Here is a 23,814-nt window from a genome sequence, read left to right as displayed (position 1 = left end):
TTGAACATTGAAATATCTTTTGCTGCGGTTGATAGTTGATCTTTGATGTTCACGAAGCTTAATAACTTGATGTACTTTGAATCTTGAACGTGAAATACTTTTACAGCTTGAACTTGTGACACTTTAAAGCTTAAATTTGTAGCTTGAACTTGAAGTACTTGAGTTGTATTTCACTTTGAGCTTTAAGTACCAAAGTAAAGTATATTGTCTTGACTTAGATGAAGCTTTGAAAGCTTGACTTATCAGTTGATGTAGTTCTTGAACTTGTGAATCTCTTATGCTTGAATCTTGAATTGGAACATTTTGAACTTGTACATGAATTGCATGATCTTGACCAGAAAGATGAACTAAACAAGATACAGATTCTAAGGGGTTTTGACACTACAAAATTTGACAATCATAGGAGCTAGAAAACATAGCACTTACAATCTCCCCCTTTGTCAAATTTGTGACAAAACAGACTTCATTAGAATAAGATAAGCATAACACGCACAGTAAAGAATCATGCACCAGTTACAACCTGATTAAAGAATCATGCACCAGTTACAACCTGGTTAAATCAATACGCATCATCAATCGATACTCATCAATACTCCCCCTTACTACCAACTTCATATAATGAAAAAATTTGTACCTTTCCACAATCACACATTATCATAATGAAATAACCATGATAGAATAAATTCTCCTCCTTTTTGTCACAATATGACAAAGGAAAGAATGATAATGGAAGTAGCTAAATAACGAAGTAAATAGAAGAGTAATGAGAAATAAGAGAATATATGATCGAGAGAAGTTCATAAGCAAGTTAACCAAGGTCATAAGCAAGCATGTTCAAGCACATAAAACATGAGAAGTCCAAGTAGTTTAAAAGTTATTGCATAACACATATTCAAATACTAACCTGAACCCGATGAAGGAGCAGGGATGAAAGGATCAATTTGATGAAGTCCCTTGTTAATGCGCTTCAGATACTTGCGCATATATTTAAATTGCATTTCATGGGATACATTCATACTTTCAACCTTTTCCTCAAGTGAGCGCAAACGCGCATCAAAGTCAGATGGCTGATAATCTGGATCAGTAGTAGAATCGGATTCAATTTCATCAAAAAGGTCATCCATATTGTTATCATCTGGAGGCAAATCACCCTCCTCTTCATTTGCGGCAGCAGCTCCACCAGCACCCACATCAACTTGGCCTAGGGCCAACTTCAAATTCATCTTATTAATGTTAGAGTTGTTGAATGGTAGTTGGGTAATTGGGAGCTTCTCCAACAGGCATATCCACTAAACAAATGGGTGGCTAACACAGTCATAAGATAAGCAAAGGGTATGTCATGTGACCTGGGTGGAGACGGAACTAAATTATGCTATGACAAATCAAAGAAGGAAGATATACAGAGACTCCAGAAATGATAGAATGGAGAATACGAACCATGAATGTAGTAAGTTCGGTTTTATTACCAGATCGAGGATAGACATTTGAAATGAAAATCCTATGAAGGATTTTGTATCTGGGTAACAGAAACTTCAAGGCAAATGCATTACCAATACTCCATTCCGCATCTATATTACATAAATCTCTTGTGAGCATTCGCTTCTCAGTTTCAGAAGGTTTTGCCACTAGAGAACTAATGGGAATACCTTCGTCATTAACTGGAAGGTCCATTAATCCAGAAATAAGATGACGGTCCACATCAATTGGACCTTCTCTGGTTGCAATAGTAAATGTCAGATTTTCAGTAGAAAAATCAGTAATGCACGCATACATAGCCTGTGCAATAGAGCGGTATGTCGGCCCACCCCAATGTAGTATGTTATTCCATCCTACAGACTAAAGGAAATGAAAGATATCAAAAGGAGCCAAATGATCAATGTTTACAGGCCATTATACTATCACATTGTGCAACCGAATATCCCGCACATAATAGGGATCATCCTCGAGCGACCGAATGTGGTGCACTGTGATAGGAGTCGAACGAGATGAAGAGGGACCACGGGATCCTTTCTTCTTGGTTCTACATTCCATTTGCAACAAATAAATCAAGAAATAAAGTGATTGCAAAAGAGGTAAAATGGGTTTCTAGTAGATCAGATTTTTGAATAGAAAACCCCAAAAACTAACATAAAACATGAAATAAACTTCACAAATGAGGAAAATGAAGTGCAAAGGACTTGAATCTACAAGAAAATCGAAAATAATGCACTAACCATGGAGGAATCGAAGATGGGTTCGATCGGTCGACGTAGGGCTCGTTGGAGAAGAAGACCTAAATGAAGAAAAAGTGATTTTTTCCCAAATAAAAAGGGCAAACCCGTGTTTCACGACGGGTCGAGTACATGCTCAACCAGTTGTGCCATGACTAGTCGAGTATGTACTCAACTGGTCGTGCACAACCCAAAATGTGCAATTTTTCATAAAATTGAAATTTTTAAAAAATTCAACATAATAATTATATATATTATGATACAAAAAGACATAAATCATCAATTCATAGTACACATACCAAGATCGAATTTTAATTTAGAAAACCTACTTTTGTCGAGTGGTTTTGTGAATATGTCAGCAAGTTGAGTCTCGGTCGGAATATAATCCAAAGATATTGTCTTGTCTTCCACTAATTCATGAATATAGTGATATCTATTGTCAATATGATTGGTTCGTGAATGTTGAATTAGATTTTTAGAGATATTAATTGCCCTTGAATTATCACAATATAAAACCATAGTATCTTGCGCAATTCCGTAATTGCTTAACATTCTTTTTATCTATACAAGCTGAGTACATGCATTGCCTGCAGCAATGTATTCAGCCTCAGCTGTTGAGAGGGATACGGAACTTTGTTTCTTACTTAACCAGGAAACTAAACAGTTCTCAACATAGAAACAACCACCACTGGTTGATTTTTGATCGTCAATGTTACCAACCCAATCAGCATCCGTGTAAACAGCTAATTACATACTAGTATCATGTGGATACCAGAGACCAAGATTAGCTGAACTAGTGACATATCACATAATCCACTTAACAACAATTAAATGTGACTCTTTAGGGTCAGATTGATATCTAGTGAAAATTTCAATGCTAAATGTAATATTAGGTCGACTCACAGTTAAATAAAGCAAACTACCTATCATACTGCGATACAACTTAGGATCCACACCCTTACCTAAAGAGTCCTTTGAGAGTTTTAAAGTAGTACTCATTGGAGTATTAAAATTTTTCTCACTCTCAAATCTGAACTTTTTAACTAAGTTCAGAGTATATTTGGTTTGAGAAATAAAGAAACCATTAGGTAGCTGTTTGACTTGCAACCCCAGGAAATAGTTTAGTTCTCCAACCATGCTCATTTCAAATTTAGACTTCATAAGATCTGCAAACTCAATAGTCATGTTAGCACAGGTAGATCCATAGATAATATCATCAACGTAGATTTGCACTGTTAGAATGTGATCATTATGTTTTTTTAACAATGTCTTATCAACACTTCCCATTATAAAGTTATGACTTAGTAGAAACTTAGTCAACTTTTCGTACCATGCCCTGGGAGCTTGTTTCAAACCGTAGAGTGCCTTTTTTAGGCGGTAGACATGATTAGCATTCTTGGGGTCATCAAAACTTGTTGGTTGTTCAATATACACTTCTTTATATAAATCGCCATTTAAGAATGCACTATTTATATCCATTTGGTATATTTTGAACTTTCTAAAGCATGAAATGGATATAAATAGTCTAATTGATTCAAGATGAGCTACTGGGGTAAAGGTCTCATTATAATCGATGCCTTCAATTTGAGTGTACCCTTGTACAACCAGCCTAGCTTGTTTATAATAATATTACTAAGTTCATCAGACTTATTTTTAAAAATCCATTTTGTTCCGATAATGTGTTTATCTTTTGGTATTGGAACTAAATACCAAACATCATTTCTAATAAATTGATTGAGCTCTTCTTGCATCGCAACAATTTAGTTTTCGTCAATAAGAACTTCTTTTACATTAGCCGATTCTATCTGAGATGTAAAGCACACGTACTTACACATATTTTTAAGTTGTTTACGAGTGCACTTACCAGTGGGAGGGTTTCCAAGGATTTGATTAGATGTATGGTCTTTAACTGTCTTCAGTTCAGTGTTATTTTGACTTGATGAAGAGTCTGGTTTATCAATTAAAAGAACTTCATCATTTTCTGAACTTGAGGTAGGTGTATTCATGTGATCGTCTATAACCACATTAATGGACTCTTGAATTACACCAGTCCTCTTATTAAGAACATGATACGCTTGACTATTTAGAGTATACCCTAGAAATATCCCTTCATCACTTTTGGGGTCAAATTTACCTAGATTTTCTCAGTCACGTAAAATGTAGCAGTTGCTGCCAAAAACTCGAAAGTATTTAACAGTAGGCTTCTTATCAAACCATATTTCATAAGCCGTTTTACCATTTGAATTTCTAGTATAAACATGGTTAATTATATCACAAGCAGTATTTATGGCTTCGGCCAAAAGGTTTTTAGGAAGCTTCATACTATTTAACATTACATTTGTCATTTCTTGAAGCACCCTATTTTTTCTTTCTACTGCACCATTTTGTTGTGATGTTTTGGGTGTAGAAAATTCATGTGATATTCCCTTATTATTGCAAAATTTGTCAAATTAGCTATTTTCAAATTTTGAACCATGATCACTACGGATCTTAGACACTTGTGATTCTTTTTCCATTTGGATACGTTTAAGTACCATTTTTCTTCATTAAGAATTTCTGATTTATCTCTTAAAAAGACTACACATGTGTGTCTGGTAAAGTCATCAACAATTACCAGAATGTACTTCTTGCCACCTCGACTCTCCGTTTTAGTTGGTCCAATGAGATCATGTGGAGAAGTTTGAGCGGTTTAGATGTGATATTGGAGTTCACCTTTTTTTGAGTACTCCCGATTTGTTTGCCAATCTGGCATTCGCCACATATTTTATCTATTTTCTGTATCTTGGGTAAACCTCTTACCAACTCTCTTTTGCTCAATCTATACAAGTTACGGTAGTGTACACGTCCAAAGTGCTTATGCCATAATTCGATTTCATCAGTATGGACCATGCAGCACGATAAGTTAGATGAGCTTGAATCACAAACTATATAGTAATTTTTAGAAGTTCTGCGACCAGTTAATATTACAGAACCATTTTTATTTAAAATTTCACACCCTTGGTTAGAAATTTTACACTATAATTATTATCGCATATTTGAGAGATGCTTAGTAAATTATGTTTTAACCCTTCAACATATAAAACATTCTCAAATAGAGGGAGGTTAAAAAGCTTAACCGTACCTTAGCCAATAATTTTGCAGTTGCTACCATCACCGAATGTGACTGAACCATCAGTCATGTCTTTAAGATTGGTGAACAGACCCTTGTCGCCTGTCATATGTCTAGAGCATCCACTATCTATGTACCACTTTGAATGGGTCGAAGCTTTGAAAGCGGTGTGGGCAACAAAACACGTAACCTGAGGGACCCATTTCATTACAGTTTTGGGTTTAGGAATGAAGTTTGTCTTCTTGTATTTATAGTTGTTATAAGACTGACCCACTGAGTTAGATTTTAAGAGCTCCTTAAGTAAATCAACAATTTTCTCAGCTAAAGGATTACGATTCTGATTTTTATAGTTGATATGGTTACTTTTAGGTTTTAAGGTTTGAAATGTTTTAGCATTTTTAGAATAATTTTGATTCAGACTTTTTCCTTTTGAGTTTGAAGACTCCCCTTTCACAAATTTGGGTGAAGTGTTCTTATGTTTGGAAGGAGTACTTTTATCGTAGCCCAATCCAAATCGATCGCCACATTTTCTAGATAACTCAGGATCACCTTGGGCATACCTCCAAGTGTCTTTTAAACTCAAAAGTGAAGAGACTTCTAGTTTTAGCTTTTCATTTTCAGATTTTAGATTTTCAACTTGGGTGGTTTTGAAATCTAAGTCGCACTTAGTTTTTTCAAAGCAGTATGAAATGTGAGATTTCTCTAAGACTAGATTATCAGAATTTGCTTTGAGTTTTAAAAACTTTTCTTTCTGAAGTTTTAGTTTTACAGTAATTTTACAACTTTCCTTGTATAGGGCATTATAAGCATCTTGAAGATCTTCTTCATTTGCATGATCACTATTTAGATTTTCTTCACTAGTTGTATCATCATTATCTGAAAAAGTGAACTTGGCTAGAGTCATAAGGGCTTTAACTTCATTACCCGACTCGGTTTTAGAATCTTCTGACTCAGAAGAGGTTTCAGAGTAGGAAGATTCATCCCAAGTAGCCAACATACCTTTCTTTTTAGGTTTGTCCTTTTTAGGACATTTGTTTGCTAGATGCCCATATTCATGGCAGTTGTAACATTAACTGTCTTTTAAAGATTTCCAGGTTTCAGATTTAGATTTTTTTTCTTTTCATTGGGTTTTTGCAAATCAACCATCTTTTTACTTTTGAAAATCTTATAAAACTTTTTAGCTAAAAGGGCCATATCAACTTCAGAATTTTTTAAATTAGGATTATTACTATTTTCTTGAGAAATACTCTTAGAAGATTTAAGGGCGATGGATTTACCTTTAAGAGCTTTAAAGTTTAACTCATAAGTCTGTAATGAGCCAACTAATTCTTCTATCCTCATATTATCCGTATCACAAAGTTCCTGGATCGCAGTCACCTTTGAATTGAACCGTTCAGGCAGTGAGCGTAGTATCTTTGTACAGACTTTACTTTCTGGGATTCTATCACCGAAACCTCACATAGAGTTGACAATGTCATCCAATCTTGTATAAAAGTCCATGAAAGTCTCACTTTCTTCCATACAAATTTTCTCAAATTTGGTTGTGAGGATTTAGACTTTAGATTTCTTGACAATTGTTGTTCCCTCATGTGTCATTGCTAAAATATCTCAGACTTGCTTTGCAGTATCATAGGATATAATTCTCTTGAATTCATCCGATGATAGTGCGTAAGTAATAGCATTTAGAGCATTTGCATTGGCACTACTTTCACTTTTGTGAAGATTGGTCTAAGTAAAATAAGGTGTTACTTTTACAGTTATAGATCCATCAGTACCAGTCACTTCAGTGGTAGGAGGGGTCCAATTGGTCACTGTGGCTTGCCACATGCTCTTATCCATGGATTTTAAGAAAATCCTCATCTGGCTTTCCAATAGGCATAATTGGAGCCATCAAATGGTGGAGGCCTAGTGATTGAAAGGTCATCAAAATTTGTCATCTAAAAAAGGTCAGATCAATTAGCTCAGGAAATTAATTCAAAAAATAATTAAAGCGAGCTACTAGGCTTTGATACCACTTGAAAAGGCCGAGCTAAGAGTCTTAGAGGGAGGGCGGGGGAGAATAGGAGTATGCCAAATTAAAAATTAAATGCGCAATTAAATAAACATAAATAAAGATAACACTTAAACAATCTCACAATGCAGAAATGAATAATAACCTCAAACGTGCAAGTATTGAGAGGTTAATACAGATGTTGTTCTAAGGACAACCTTACACAAAAAACCAATGGTTTATGGTAGGACAACCTGATTCCTAGAATGGTCTGTATATCAAAATCTCAAACTGATACAGAGGAATAAAGAATAAAATAGCAAAGAAAATAACTAAGTTATTACAACATTCTCACACTTGCATAAAAAGATTACAACATTCTCCACAAATGCATAAAGGAAAATTACGACATCCACACAATGCCACAATCAAATAATCACCATAAGGCCATAAATTATAGTAATTCGCTTGTGTGTACACCAACTGTTTACAAAAACAGCCACACAACTACTCCACTCCCAATATCCTCACACAGTGGATATCAGCGTTCACTATGAAATAGGTTTTTCAAGGTTCACCTAAAACCTTCACAATTGTGTCTTTCAAGTGGGCTTACACAATTCAAAAACCCCACACTCTAAGTTTTCTAGATCACCTCAAATAAACCAAAAGAAAGAGATTTTTCCTGGCACAATCTCAAAGAAACCAAAAGAAAAGATTTACAGAAATGTAAAATACTTATCTGGATATTCTCCTTTGATGTAGCCCGGTCGAACCAATTCGGAGTAGAAGTTCAACGTAGATGATCAATGTCCACACTCACTTATGAAAAGGTTCTAAGTTCTAAATGATTTTTTAGATTAAATCACTTTGGGCTAGCTTGATTTGATTTTGATTCCAAGAAAGGGGAAAACTTCAATCCCTTCTTCAAATAAGATTGGAATATAGAAGACAAAATCAAATGCGGAAAGCTAGTTAAAGAGAATATTAAATGTGCACTAAATAGCTTAAGAATAACACTAACTTATCTCTTAGAGTCGTGTCTTGATTTTTCTTAAATTGAATACCAAACTCTAAAAATCGTGCTCTATTTATAAGTACAAAAATTGCTCACTTGACTAGCCCAGAGGTCAGCTCGACTGGTTGAAGGACCAACAAATTTTTAAAATTTCGGGCATGATAAGATAAAGCCGTTCCACGACTAGTCAAATGGCCTGCACGACCGGTCAAGTTCTGCCCACAACTAGTTGTGTAGGACCTAATTTAATTGCTGGACTTTGAGTCGAGTCTGCTCAACTGGTCGAGCGGTCTTCAGAACTGGTCGAGGCTATAACAGAAAATCTCAAAAATTAGTAATAAACCTAGAACTGGTCGAGGATTTTCTTAGACTGGTTGAGCTAGTACTAGGACTAGTCGAACATAGGCTAAGACTAGTCGAGAAATAGTCTATACACTTATGTTGTAACCCAATTAAGGTATGTAATCAACAATGACTTAACCTATGGTCAATTTAGGGTCATTCATACCTTATAAGCGATGTTTGAACATTGAAACATCTTTTGTTTCAGTTGATAGTTGATCTTTGACATTCACGAAGCTTAATAACTTGACGTACTTTGAATCTTTAACGTGAAGTGCTTTTACAGCTTGAACTTGTGACACTTTAAAGCTTAAATTTGTAGCTTGAACTTGAAGTACTTGAGTTGTATTTCACTTTGAGCTTTAAGTACCAAAGTAAAGTATATCGTCTTGACTTAGATGAAGCTTTGAAAGCTTGGCTTATCAGTTGATGTAGTTCTTGAGCTTGTGAATCTCTTATGCTTGAATCTTGAATTGGAACATCTTGAACTTATACATGAATTGCATGATCTTGACCAAAAAGATGAACTAAACAAGATACAGATTCCAAGGGGTTTTGACACTATGAAATTTGACAATCATAGGAGCTAGAAAATATAACACTTATAGGGTCGATCCCATAGGGAGATGGATTAAGGGAAGGGAAAATCAAATGCAAAACTAACTAAGTAATGGAAACAAACCTATGAAAATTCTAACTAAACAGATGCAATGATTTTGAGAGTATGACTTTAAAACGGAATTCAATTAAATTAAAAACATCCAAGCTTTAAAGTTCTACACATAAATTAATAATCCATTAATCATGATGACTTTGATAACACAATTAGGATCCAAGCATTATGGTCGGCCTAATCAAAAAATAAAACAGTTCAATTATTTGACTAAATGACATAAGAGATTAGACAATCATGGATTAGCACCATTAAAATATACCCTTAAGCACCAGTAATTGTAAGCATTCAATATTCATGAGATAATGAATCATATAATATAATAGGTTAAGAATATCTCCCATTTAAGAAATCTTATTGATCTAAGTTAAGCCTAAGCATCCACCATATGGATCTCACATGATGGATCAAAATCACAAACCTAGATACTTGATAACATACATACACCATTCATCTCATCATTCAAAATAGTCAGTCATTACAACTAAAGGATCATTAAGCCCATGTCCTTCCCTTCTAGCTTAGGTTAGAGGGAACTAGAAAAACATAATCAAATTGAAAATAAAAAGCAAGTAGAAAGCATTCAACATAATTAGAACTTAAATTGAAACAAATTGAAATACTCAATTTTTACTTGAAGCAAATCGAAATTTAACGCTTTCTTTTTCCAAAAGTATATACAAAAAAACTACTAAGGATCTAAGAACACTTGTAAAAAAAAATAATTCTAAAACCATGAAACTCTAGAGAGCCCCCCTTCAATGGCTGTGCCCTATTTATCCTCATAGATTGCTGGAGGCTCTTCTAAAGAATAACATTGATTGCCGTTTAAGTAACAATTGGCCTTCACATGCTTTAGTCATACAAGAGCAAGTGTGGGTCACACCTTTATTATATGTAATATCCATGCCATCCATCCGATACCCCAGATCATTTTACCCATTAGACCCAAAAATGAGGAGAATCCAAAACCCAGTGGGACAACCACAGTGAAGAAGTCCACCGATAAAACTTCCCCTAGAACCATCTTGTATGTGGTTTGCGTATTTCACGCACCAACCACCCAGTTGGTGACATCATCAAGCACTGTCACACAACATGTGCGTGGGCCGCACATGATATAATTCCTAAGATCTAATCCTTTTATTGGATTCCCACTGTTGTCTTTACCCAAATGGACTGTTGGCCCATCCAAAAAATGTCCATTGATCCCAAACTTTGATCAAAACTATATGTAATTTTCTTAATCTTGCAGCCCGTTAGAAACTCCGAATTTCTTCAAACTTCATATTATACCTCTTATCAACATTACCTTCAATATTGGCAGTTCTAATCAACCAAAATAAGCCCCACATTCTTAAATAAAATGGCCAAAATTGACTTGAAATCCAATCCATTTTTTTTCACGTACTTATGACAGATTTGGAAATTTGTCAAATCTCGCCTATACACCTCCCCATAGCTTTGGTTCTTCGTACCTTTCACCAATTCGGACTCTTCATCATCTTCAATACACTATTTGAGTTGTACAAAGTTCATCTAATCCCCTAGTTTCGAACGTAGCATGCCATATGACTCCCTGATCTCTGATACTCGCAATCTGATCATTCGGCTCATTTCCTTTTGTCTTGGCTTTCTAATCGGATTATCTGAACCATCAACTCTTCTTACATCTATGCTTCCATCATCCATTGCTCAATCTGCAACATAGAATCACTTAATTTGCACACAAAACATGAAAACCATACAATGGATGGATATATTGATTATGATCTTATTCCGATGATTTTCTAACACTTATTCTGCTAAAATGATGCTAAGTGGGAGTCTAAATATGCAATATTTATGACTCAATACACCCCCAACCAGCTTTTTGCTAGTCCTGAGCAAAATAAGCGAAGAAAATTTTCAAATAAATAAATAAATAATAAAAATTAATCCTAGAAACAAAATTAAAATGAAAACAAAAATTCTAACTACACCACTTTTGCAGGTAATTTTGATTGCATTTAGCATATGCAACAAGCCTTTAAACCCCTAGGTTCCCTCCAGTGGATGAGTTATAGTCTCGTGAGGGTTTCCAGAAATGTTATCGATAAACATTGAGAACATGGAAAATAGTTTAAAATTCAGAAATTTATACAATTATTCATCCATTCATCATAGGAATTCTAAAACAAAACAACACTTGTCCTAAGTCTGACGTTAGTCAGAATCTCAATTTCCTAGTCTATTACATCCTTGAGTTCAGAGACCTAATCAAAATTTAGAATAGTTATGATCATATATACTTAGGTGCTCGGTGACATAGTCTAATTAATTTGAGAAATATGCATGTTCCTTTTCCTAACTCCTTTAAATCATCCTAAGAATGTAAAATCTCTAGTTATCTCATTTCCTTCATGCCCTTTCTTCTTTTATCATCATATTTCCTTCTTTTTATAGACCACCCTTAAAAATCAAGATTCCCACTGGATTTGCTTTATAACTTAAGGTATCGTAATTGTAACAACAATAACACTGGACACTTAAGTATCCTTGGTCAAGATTATTGACACGATTGTTATGGTTATTACATTCATGCTCTATAAAAAATTTTCTTTTTCCATCACTTTTTTTTTCTTTTCTTTTCAACATTCTCTCTTCTAAGCACATGTCAATGGTCCTAGTTCATTCAACCTTAGTTTGAATCAACATTTGTTACTCTAGTTCACGTATCATATTCATCACTTAGTTAGCTAAGGTGTATTATGAATTCATTACATGAAATTACAACTCGCTCTAAACTAGTGATTAGATAATTGAACTCAAGTCGATAATTTTTTAGTTATCAGAATTCTGACTACTATCAACCTAAACTAAGTATTAACTTTGTCTTTGGAACTCGCATAATATCATGTTCACATTCTTATATGTATATATATATATATATATATATATATATATATATATATATATGTATATATATATATATAAATTGAAATTTTTTCCATAAACCTAAAAATAAAAGAAAAAGAATAAACCTTAAAAAAAAGAGACTCAAAAGTAGACTTTACTATACCCAAAATATAAACTCACATAGATGACTATCCACAACCCCCCAACTTGTTCCCCCAAAAAAATAATAATAATAAATAAATAAATAACCTCAAATTTACATTGTCCCCAATGTAATGATGATACATGCAAGGTAGAAAATATGGGAACAATACAAATAAAGGAAAGGATGGATAGTACCTTCCATGAAGAACTCACCTGCAATGTGACATTAAAAATAAAAAATAACGAATATTGTACAAATCCTGAACTAATGCTCCATCAGACTAGGATCATCAATCCGAATATTCTAACTTATGAAGAGGGACGGACTCCTCTCCTAAATGGAAAATTTCTACGTGAGGCTATAATCTTTGACCATTAACCTTGTACAGATTGTCATTACGTGGATTCTCAATTTCAACAGCCCCATGAGTATATACATTCTTCACAATGAAGGGGCCTGTCCATCTTGATATCAACTTTCCCAGAAAGCACTAGAGACGAGAATTGTACAATAGGACTTTCCGCTGAGGTTCAAAATTCTTCCTCAGGATGTTTTTATCATGAAAAACTTTGAGCCTCTCTTTATAGATCCTAGAGTTTTCATAGGAGTCTCTCCTCAGCTCCTCTAACTCATTCAATTCTAATTTCCTTTGTCCACTTGCTTGGTCCATGTCAAAGTTTAACTTCTTTATTGCCCATATACTTTATGTTCCAATTCCACATGCAAGTGGCAAGCCTCCCATACACCAAATCTGTATGGGGACATTCCAATCAAGGTCTTATAAGCTATCCTATAAGCCCATAGAGCATCGGATAGTTTGAGGGACCAATCCTTCCTATTTGGCTTTATAGTCTTCTCCAAAATGTGTTTGATTTACCGATTAGAAATCTCAGCTTGCCTACTCATTTGTGGGTGGCATGGAGTGCTCACTTTATGCTTGATGTCACATTTCTTCATCAAAGCCTCAAATGTCCTATTGCAAAAGTGAGACCCACCATCGCTAATGATGGGAGTTCTAAATCTATAAAAAATATTTTCCTTGAGGAATTATATGACCACTTTATTGTCATTAGTCCTACTTAGAACTGCCTTAATCCGCTTGGAGACATAATCCACACTAACTAATATATAAAGAAATTCAAAAGAAAATGGAAATGGGCCCATAAAATCAATACCTCAACAATAAAAATTCTCCAATGGTAAAATAGGGGATAAAGACATCATGTTGCACTGGGACACTCTTCACAACCTTTGACATTTATCACAAGCAACACAGAAAGCATGGGTGTCTTTAAACATAGTGGGCCAGTAGAAACCACACTGCAGGATTTTTGCAGTGGTTTTCTTAGCAGAAAAGTGGCCACCACATGCTTCCATGTGGTAAAAGGAAATAATGCTCTGAACTTCATTCTCTGGAACACAACGTCTAAAAATTTAATCAGTCCCATATTTATATAAATACGAGTTACCCTAGAAAAAGTTCCTGACTTCGGTTTCAAAACACTTCATATCTTGTGACTTTCAATGGTGTGGCATTTTTCTCGTCACAAGATAGTTCATTATATCTGCATATTAAGGCAATTGGGAGATCGTAAATAATTGTTCATCAGGGAATGTATCCTGGATATGCATATCCTCAGTGGAATCATCTAACACCAATCGGGGGTGATCAGCCACTACGTTCTTTACTCCTTTCTTATCTTTTATCTTTAAGTCAAATTCCTGGAGTAGGAGGATCCATTTCAAAAGTCTCAGCTTTGTATCATTCTTAGATAATAAATATTTCAAAGCCGAGTGGTCCATGAAAATGACCACTTTAGATCTCAGCAAGTAGGACCTAAACTTATCCAAAGCAAAGACTACTACAAGTAACTCCTTTTCAGTTATTGAGTAATTCACTTAGGCCAAGTTTAGAGTTATACTCGCATTGTGAATAATGTATGGTTGTTTATCTTTCCTTTGGCCCAAAACAACCCCTATGACATAATCACTTACATCGCACATTAGTTCAAAAGGAAGTGTTCAATCTGGTGGATGCATGATAGGTGTAGTGGTAAGGGATAATTTAATTTTATTAAAGGCACTTGCACAATCATATGTACACTCAAATGGGACATCCTTTTGAAGAAGATTAGTCAAGGGTCTAGCGATATTGCTAAAGTCCTTGATGAATCTTCTATAGAAACTGGCATGCCCTAGGAGTGATCTAATATCTCTAACAGTTCGAGGGGTAGGTAGACTAACGATAATGTTGAGTTTTGAGCGATCTACTTTGATTCCATTTTTGGAGATAACATAGCCCAAAATAATTCCCTTTTGGACCATGAAATGACACTTCTCCCAATTCAAGACAAAATGCTTCTCTTCACACCTGATAAGACAAGAGATAAATTGTTGAGGTATTCCTTAAAACTATTCCTAAAAACAGAGAAGTCATCCATGAAAACCTCAAGAAACTTTTCAACCATATTTGATAAAATACTTACCATACACAGTTGAAAAGCGGCTAGGGTGTTGTACAGTCCAAATGGCATCTGTTTGTAAGTAAACGTGCCAAATGGATAAGTGAACGTGGTTTTCTCTTGGTCTTCCGGGGCTATCTCTATTTGGTTATATTCAGAGTATCCATCAAGGAAGCTATGAGAGTGACCTGCTACCTTCTCTAAATCTTGATCAATGAATGGTAGAAGGAAATGGTCCTTCTTTGTGACCGTATTTAACTTTCTATATATAGTCAATGCACACACGCCAACATGTGGTGACATGTGTTGGTATGAGTTCATTATTGAAATTTTGCAAAATAGTTATTCCAGATTTCTTTAGAACTACTTGGGTTAGACTCACTCAAAGACTATTAGATATTGGGTAGATGATTCCCACATCCAATAATTTAATCACCTCATTTTTCACAACTTCTATCATGTTTGGATTAAGACGCCTTTGAGGTTGTCTAATTGGTTTGGTGTCCTTATCGAGGTTGATCTGATGGATGCATATGGAAGGGCTTATACCGTTAATGTTAGAAATGGCCAAGCCTAAGGCTCCTTTGTGGTCCCTTAAAACATTCAACAATTTAATCTCTCGATCATTGTTTAAAAGTAAAGAAATCACCACATGATAAGTTTCATTTTCATCCAAGTATACATACTTAAGCTCATTTGGTAGTGGTTTTAGATCAAGCTTTGGAGCATTGGTCAGTGATGACAAAGGTCGCAAGCCCTCAATAAAAAGGATTTGAGTGTGCGGCCTCCATAAGTATATACCAATATCCTGGGTGGTAGTGCTCTCATAATCATCACAAATTTCAGCAAGCACTCCTTCTAAATAAAAAAAATTTCAAGTCCCCAAAGACTTTAATCAATTCCTTAGATAGGCTAGGTTCCAATTCCTCTTCCTCTATCAAGCAGTCCATAAAATTCAACTCATGGATCTCATTATTATCTATGGGCAGCTTGCATAGATTGAAAATATTGAGTTCTAAGGTCATGTTACCAAAAGACAACTTCATCATTCCATTCCTACAGTTGATGATTGCATCTGAAGTTGTTAGGAATGGCCGGCCCAAAATAATGGGAACTTGAGAGCTAGTATTTACATGGCTCAATATCTATAATGAAATCCATAGGGAAGTAGAATGTCTCCTTTTAGACTAACATGTCCTCTAAAATTTCACTTGGTACCTTAATGGAGTGGTCAGTGAGTTAGAGTGTAATCGTGGTTTGTTTAAACTCGCCTAATCCCATTTATCGATAAACCAAATAAGGAACTAAGTTGACACTTGCACCCAAATCTAGTAAAATATGCTCAATTTAAAAATTCCCAATAATACAAGGAATAGTGGGACTTCTTGGGCCTTTCGGCCAGTTTGACTTCCAGTCCCTCTGGAATTGAGTGCACTTTACCAAAGCATCCAGGATGATAAAGCATCGATATAGCCCGTATATTTTGGCAACTACTCGAATTGGAAGAAAACTGCTTCAAAAAAGCTTATCGAAAGATATATGAAACAAAATCAAAATCGAATGAAGAAATCCTTTGACAAGCATGCTTGTCAGAAGAACTTCGATCCAGGAGACGACGGTCCCACTCTGGCATGCTTGGAGACAAAGGTCAGCATAGTTTTTTCTATTCACTTTGGTTAGGCTCATAAGGAAAAGGTTGGCCATAACTCATACACCTTACTCAACAAGAATGGCGAAGAATTAAGTATCCCTTCTCCCACTGTTCATCTTAAGAAGTTTGATGAATGAATTGAATACCAACAATTCATACTTGTATTTACTGTTCCTCTCCACTTTAGAAAAAGCCGCCTCGCGGCCCCAATAGCCCTAGAGACGGATAGATCTCCACCACCACCTTCCCTTGTTATGGTCATCCCACCCGCTAATGAACTCTCTTCCCCTCCTAAAATGTAAACTGAAGGATGTCCCACCATGGATCGATCACCCCACCTCAACAAATAAGCTGATGATTTGAAATCGCTGTCGAGGGCCCCCACTCATAGTCCTGGCGCCTTTGCCATTCTATCTTTCTCATCCCACCCGACCCACCCCCTTTCATTTGAGCGAGCCACCACACCGCGGGACATGTATTTGGATACAACCCTTTTCTTTTGTGAATGATAGCACTTACTCTCTCAGTGAGGAAGGCCTTCTTATGCATGTTTAATTTCCTCTTCACAGTGCATGTGTCCTTCAGATATTTAGCATATGATGGAATTTGTCTAATGGCATCAAGCAGAGGAATATTGACAGTCACCTTTTAGAGCACATCCATCACCTCTTGATATTCATGGGGACAGTCGAGTTCCGAAGTCTAGATGAGAATGGAACTAGAGGCTCATGTGACTTAGTCTCTTTATCCTTTTGTTGTTGCGGCTCTTGAACCATAGCTGGTTTATTATTCACTTAAGAAGGTAGCTTATCCTCTAGTATTTCTACTGGTTGCATTATCTTGTTATCAAACTTTTTTCCACTTCTCAAGGTAATGATGGCCTTAGTTTGTTCATGATGTAGCTCACTTGGATTTGAGTATCCAATGAAATGTGTATTTCTAGGGTTTGACACGGGTTGAGAAGGAAGTGTGCCGTTTTCCCTATAATTAAGTTGAGTCTCAATCCTAGCCATGGCCATCTTTAATTAGTGATTTGATTGGATTAGAGACTGATTCATTTGAGCCTGAGAGTTCATGAATGCGATTAATGCATCTCCACAGATGATCACTTTGGTGGGGGCACATATGGTGCAATGTTAGGTGCCCCAAAGAAGTTGTTTTGTAGAGGCCCTTGAGGTGCATTGGGCGCATTAATTTGTGGTCCACTCCTTGTTCACTCCCCAAGTATAGGGTTGTGATGTAGTAATAAACTCGGTGAGACCGAGGTTGAATCCCAAGGGACTGAAACCTGTACGTAATCTGAAACTCACTAGAACTAGAACTAGATTAAGATGAAATCTAAATCGAATGATTTTGAGGAATAATAGTAAAATACTAATCTAAAACTTAAGGAATTTAGAGGAACGAAACTAGGGATTCAGAGGATCCACTTATAGAGATCAGGGAGATCTACGGTCGATTCATGAACTCAACTAGACTTTGAGTCTCATCTTCATCTAGTTGGAAGATATAACCTGAAAATCAATTCCAAACTTCATTTAATCTAGTTTTCAAGAGATCAGGCAGGTGTAAATTAGAATAGATTCCATCACAAAACCATGCCCATGAGACAAAGCAAACAATAGAATTAAACCAATTCACGGTCAATCTGAGTGATGTATGAACGGTAGGAAGGGTGCCGTCATCTAACCATGCCCAGGAGACGATAGTAAACAACAGAGCTTCCTAACTTCCTAATCACAAAGAGGAAAAAGGAAATACTCAAGCCATCGCAGATCTATTGTAATTTCAGTCACAACAAACCATTAACAACTAAAGGCATTCCTTAATAATCAAACCAGAATCAAATCAGTTCATAACATGAATCAAACCAGTAGAACACTACCCATCACGCCACAAGCGTCACCTCTTAGCCCTAGCTAAGAGGTTTAGCCTAGCATGGTCATGTTAAAACCAAGGAAAAACATGAAGGGAAAGAAATAAACAAAAAGAAAAAGAAAAAGGAAGAAAAGAACTCCTGGAAACTGGCTTCAAAATTCGCGTCCACGGCTGCACTCCACGTCCTAGATGCCCTCTCTCTCGTTTCGTTTTCTATTTTATAGCTAGCAAGGGAGATGTCGGTGCTGCTGAAGTCGGTTTCGTAGCCTTTACGCATCACCGTGCGCATGCGAAAAAGCAATGCAAATCAACTTAGGTTTGGCTTGAATTTCTACACAGTGGATGTCCCATCTTTGGTTCTGACTGCATGGTCATGGTCTTGGCCACCTGTTGCAACGTGTGGACAGTCTGGATGAGAGATCCGACCGTGATCTCGTTCACAAAATGATCGTTAAAATTGGACAGCGTCTGGACGCACGTAGTGCGTTAGAAGTGCGAAATTTTAGATTTTCAGCGTCAGTGGGGCCCATAATTGATGTTATAGGAGAGATTCGGTCCATCTATTGAATTTCTCTTAGAATTTCAGTCGGGAAGTTGTATTTTTGACCTTCTTTTGATGTGGTCCACAGGATCTTTTATTCTGCCGTCCATCCTGCATTTAACGGCTAGGATCTTTCAATCACTTGAATGGTGTCAAAAGGAGAGCTAGGCGAGAGTTACACGCCCCCTCCGGACACAATGGACGGTCCAGATCCTTCAAATGACTGATGTGTGGGGCCCACTAACTTCCACAAGATGGACAGAGTCCGTCCGTTACACGGACGCTAGACAAGGAAACTGATGTTTCCATTTTTGTGAAGAAGACTCGGTCAAACTGGCTTGAGCGGTTCGGTGCACATTCGGTATACATGTGCTCGTGTACACACTACCCGAGGTGGGGTCCACAGTGATGTAGTGTGAGATATCTGCACCGTCCATCTCCTTACTCATCTGATTTAAGGGGTTGAGACCAAAATTGAAGCATATCCAGATATCTAGTGGGCCCCAAATCAGATATTTATAGGCTGATCTGTCCATTGGGCCACATCCACAAGGATCCAATGACTGAAATTCGACGTGTACGGTTAATTTGGGTTCCTTAGGCTAGATATAAAGTTTTGAGCCAAAAGGATGGTGGGAACCCTATGATCTTGCATTTTGGACCAATTTCGGGCCACTTGAGTTCAGTTTCTCGATTGTCTCGGATCTCTGGTGTGTAAATCCATTGATCTTGCTCCCCTGGGGTCCATCCCTTGCCTTGGTGATTCTGGAGCATCAAATCCATGCATTTAGCACCCTTTTTTAGTCCAAGCTCGTAAATACACCTTGCATCACAAACACGATTAAATTGAGCTGTTAAACAGTACCATGTTCGTAAATCCATATAATAAATGGGGTTTAATATGCAATATTTGACCCTCAACACAACCCTCAACTAGCATCTTGCTAGTCCCGAGCAAAGTATGCGAAAAGTAAGTTGAGAATTACAGAACAATTTTTATAAACTCGAGTGATTTTTACAAAATAATCCAGATACAAGAATTCTAAGATTCATGAATGTTAGGTATTACTTTCTCCTAGACTCAAGCACACGGTAAACTTCATAATCAAGTTCAAAGTATTAATCCATCAATTAGAAAAATTCTAAACATTGAGTTCCATGAGTGTATGGTGTAATCTCGTGTAACGCCCTGAAATTTGAGGGTCGAGCATAGCTCGGCTCCCGAGTTCCAAAACATTACTTATGCAACATATTTAATGATGGATGTATGTTGTCTGTATTAGTGCATAAAACATGGAATAGATTAAGCCAAAACACAGATATAATTCAGGGATAAGTGAAGAAAGCAAGCGGAAGACTTATAGAAATATATGTGTACAAGTGTAAATCCCTGAAGTACATTCACATACCAGGTTGTATTGAAAGTGTTACTTATCAAAATTTCAAGTATCAAGTTACATCATTTAAATCCCAAAAATAATCCCAGAATCCTGCGCATCAGAACAAGGCTCGCTAGAACCCGTCTGAAAACTGCATATAAGAGAAAGTAGCCTCATCATCATCCATCTCCCACTCTGCCTCAGAAGTCACATCAACATCTGCAACATCAGAACCTAAGACAGAGTCTGGTGGGTGTTTAACACCGCCCCAGAATGTGGGAGTGAGTGATCAACTCAGTGGAACAATAAGGCACTGGTTAACATGTTATCAGTTCAATCAAGCAGTAATGATAAAGCAGAACAATTAAACATAACCTAAGTACTCTTGTTAATGCAAGGATGTATGAGAATGATGCGTGCCCTCACGCGTACACCCTCAGCATCTTCATCTTATGTTACGTGTGACACCACCTTAAAGTGCGCTACATCTACAAAGCACATGCAAATGCGGTGCATGGATATGATTACCAAGTTGTTATTAGTCCTTTTCATATAGTAGGATTGGGAAGCTAAGATACCTTCCTCATATCACCATCCAAACAGTGATCCATACTAGGGTCGTCAATCCTAGGCATCTCATATGATCATATGGTTTCAGGTCGTAGCAAAGGGCTCGTCACTAATCAATGCACGCCTATCACACCTTTATTACCACAGTTCGGCTCGTCACCTTAATGCGGTAGCCAGGTATACTCGAGGTCACTACAAAGGGCTCGTCACCAATCAATGTAAGCCGACAGCACGAATATAGTGTACCATACCACCATAATCGGCTCACGAGTTTAGTTGCTCACTGGTTACTACGGGGAAGCTCGTCACCCCAGCGTAGGCCGACAGCATGACCATGGTGTCCCATACCACGATATCCTACTCATGAGTCTTAGCGGATCAAGGTACCATAGTTAATAGGATTTCACTGGTAAGTTCGGTACCCTAGATTCAAGCAGTAGCGTCCATACATGGTGAACATACATTGGACAATCGGGTTACTTGACGAACTCGACTAGCACGAGCGCACATTGGGTTGAACGACATAGAGTGCGCAAACACTCCGCGTGGCCAAACCACTGCCACTAACTCTAATACGGCTCGGGTTCGTCTAATACGTCCTACGTGGCGAAAGCAACCTCAGCCACGATCTTAAGGTCGATTACTGATTTTCTGGACTAATGCATAGTCCCACACACATTACACTACAACAGATAATCATATTGAATGTAAAACAGTAAAGGAACAACAACTCAAATCATGTAGTACTCAAGCATTTGAAGAACATCAACTTAACATAAATGTAAGCATAAGTAATGCTTGAATTTAAACAACAAGGAATGTAACTTACAAGAAGGAAATCATACACACTAGTGGGAGAGTTGAGAATCGCTCCTCAACGCCCATACTAGGTTCAAATATCACACTTTAAATCATTCAGACATTTCTACAAACACTTAGCATACATAATACAACATATATGACGTATGTTGAAATACACACATTTGGACAATTCCTTTTACCAAGGAGTTGTCGCACATACATCTAGCATACATACATGACAAATAATCATGGCAAACACAAGTGCATATTTTATACGCATACGGTACTTTATACATACACATAGAATATGCAAATCTCAATATAACACATGCATATCAGGAACGCAACATAATCATAACATTTGGCATGTAAAATCTCATCCATAGCAAGAATAAATCATTAACTGGCATTGAAAGCCTTGAAAACCATAACCTATATACTTAAAGTCCGCACCTTAAGCCAGAAAAGAAACACCGAACTGATTTAGACGAGTTGTCTTCGTCAACAGCGACAGAATAACCTAAGGCAAGAATAGAAATGAGATACAACAACACCAAGACTATTCTAAGCTCTAACACAGATTAGGGTTAGGTTAATTTACCCAAAGATGAACTCAGAATCGTTAGAATAACGATTCAAAGTGAAGGTTCAAGGATGTAGAAGAACAGGAAAGAATCCAAGATGATTCACCAACTTCTGTCTCACTTTCTCTCTCTTTTCCACTCTCTTTCTTAGCTAGGGTTAGAGAAAATTTGCATGGAAAAGAGAGCTAGGGTTTAAAGACTATAAATAAGCCTAATATTGATGAAAATAACCCAGGGCCAAGGTATACTTAGGGTATAACCAAAACCTGCCTCTCACAATCCAACGAAGCACTTCCGGTGGGCCTATTACCATGAAAGGTCGGACTTAAGCTCACTGACCATGGATCTAGGTCAAGCTGAGTTTTCGTACCGACCGGCTCTTCAGATCAGCCATGGCGGACCGTAGCCTTTTCCTAGTTTTTTGGTAGTGTCCACAAGCACAAGGACATGCCTGGGCCACCTTCCCTGATCAGAGGGTGAAATTGGGTCAGAATCCAACGGTCAGATAGGTCAAAATCATCGCGCAAGCGACACGACTCAGATTTCATAAAAACTTAATAAATTTCCAACCATTCTCACACTCTTCACTCCGAACTCAATCAAATCGACCCAGAACATCACATGGACTTGATTTTCGAGGTGATGGTCAAGCCTAACACGGTGACCGCAACAGCCTAAGATCATCGCTATCGGACTTTCGACGCGCGGTCCAGGTCCGATCCAAAACTTCCAAAAATTCTCCAGAACAACTGGATATAGCGATGGATCCCAGATTTTAGAGTAACATAGCGCTAACTAATCTACAAGTTTTAAGTCATCCAGATACAATGTAAAGTGATTGAAGCAGATTTCACAAGTAATCGAGCATAGCGCTAATTACCTCAAAAACAATTACTAAGGAAAGATTAGCACAAAAATTTCCAGGGTCATTACATCTCGGCTTATCATCATTAAAATTCATTTCGCTATTTTATGATACCATTGGTAAGTAACAAGAGCATTCAGAACACCTAAAAACTAAACGTACCACATAGATCATTCTTTCATCTTTCGAGTCTTTTTTTTTAATAACGTCAAGGGGAATCAGATCTTCACCTATAGAGAGCAAACCGGTGAAGACTGTACACCCAACCCTTTTCACATATCATCCATGGGGAATTAAATCTATACCTATAGGGAGCAAACCTATGGTGGAGATTATGACGGGTAAATTTTTCAGGTTCCAAGCCAGTTCTGTAGGTGCTTAGTGATTACCAAGTTATAATTTAATATCGAACTGAAACCTTAATGTGAAAGCGAGATGTGACATGTGAAATCATGACTCAATCAATGTTTACATTTTCTAATTCTGGATTAACAATTTAAACTTAACTGTGACATCTAACAGATACTGAATCCAAGAGCCCTAAATTATCAACATCACATATCTTAATTCTGAATCAAAGATGGCGAAAACAAAAACACTTCGAGTTCACAAAAGTTTTCAGAAAATTTTTTAAAAATTTTCACACATTTTGCTCAAGACCACGAAAACACTGATTAGGCAACCTAATCTCCCACCCC

The sequence above is a fragment of the Magnolia sinica genome, chromosome 7 (assembly GCF_029962835.1).
Source record: "Magnolia sinica isolate HGM2019 chromosome 7, MsV1, whole genome shotgun sequence".
Taxonomy (NCBI): domain Eukaryota; kingdom Viridiplantae; phylum Streptophyta; class Magnoliopsida; order Magnoliales; family Magnoliaceae; genus Magnolia; species Magnolia sinica.
Note: the sequence above shows the minus strand (reverse complement) of the source record.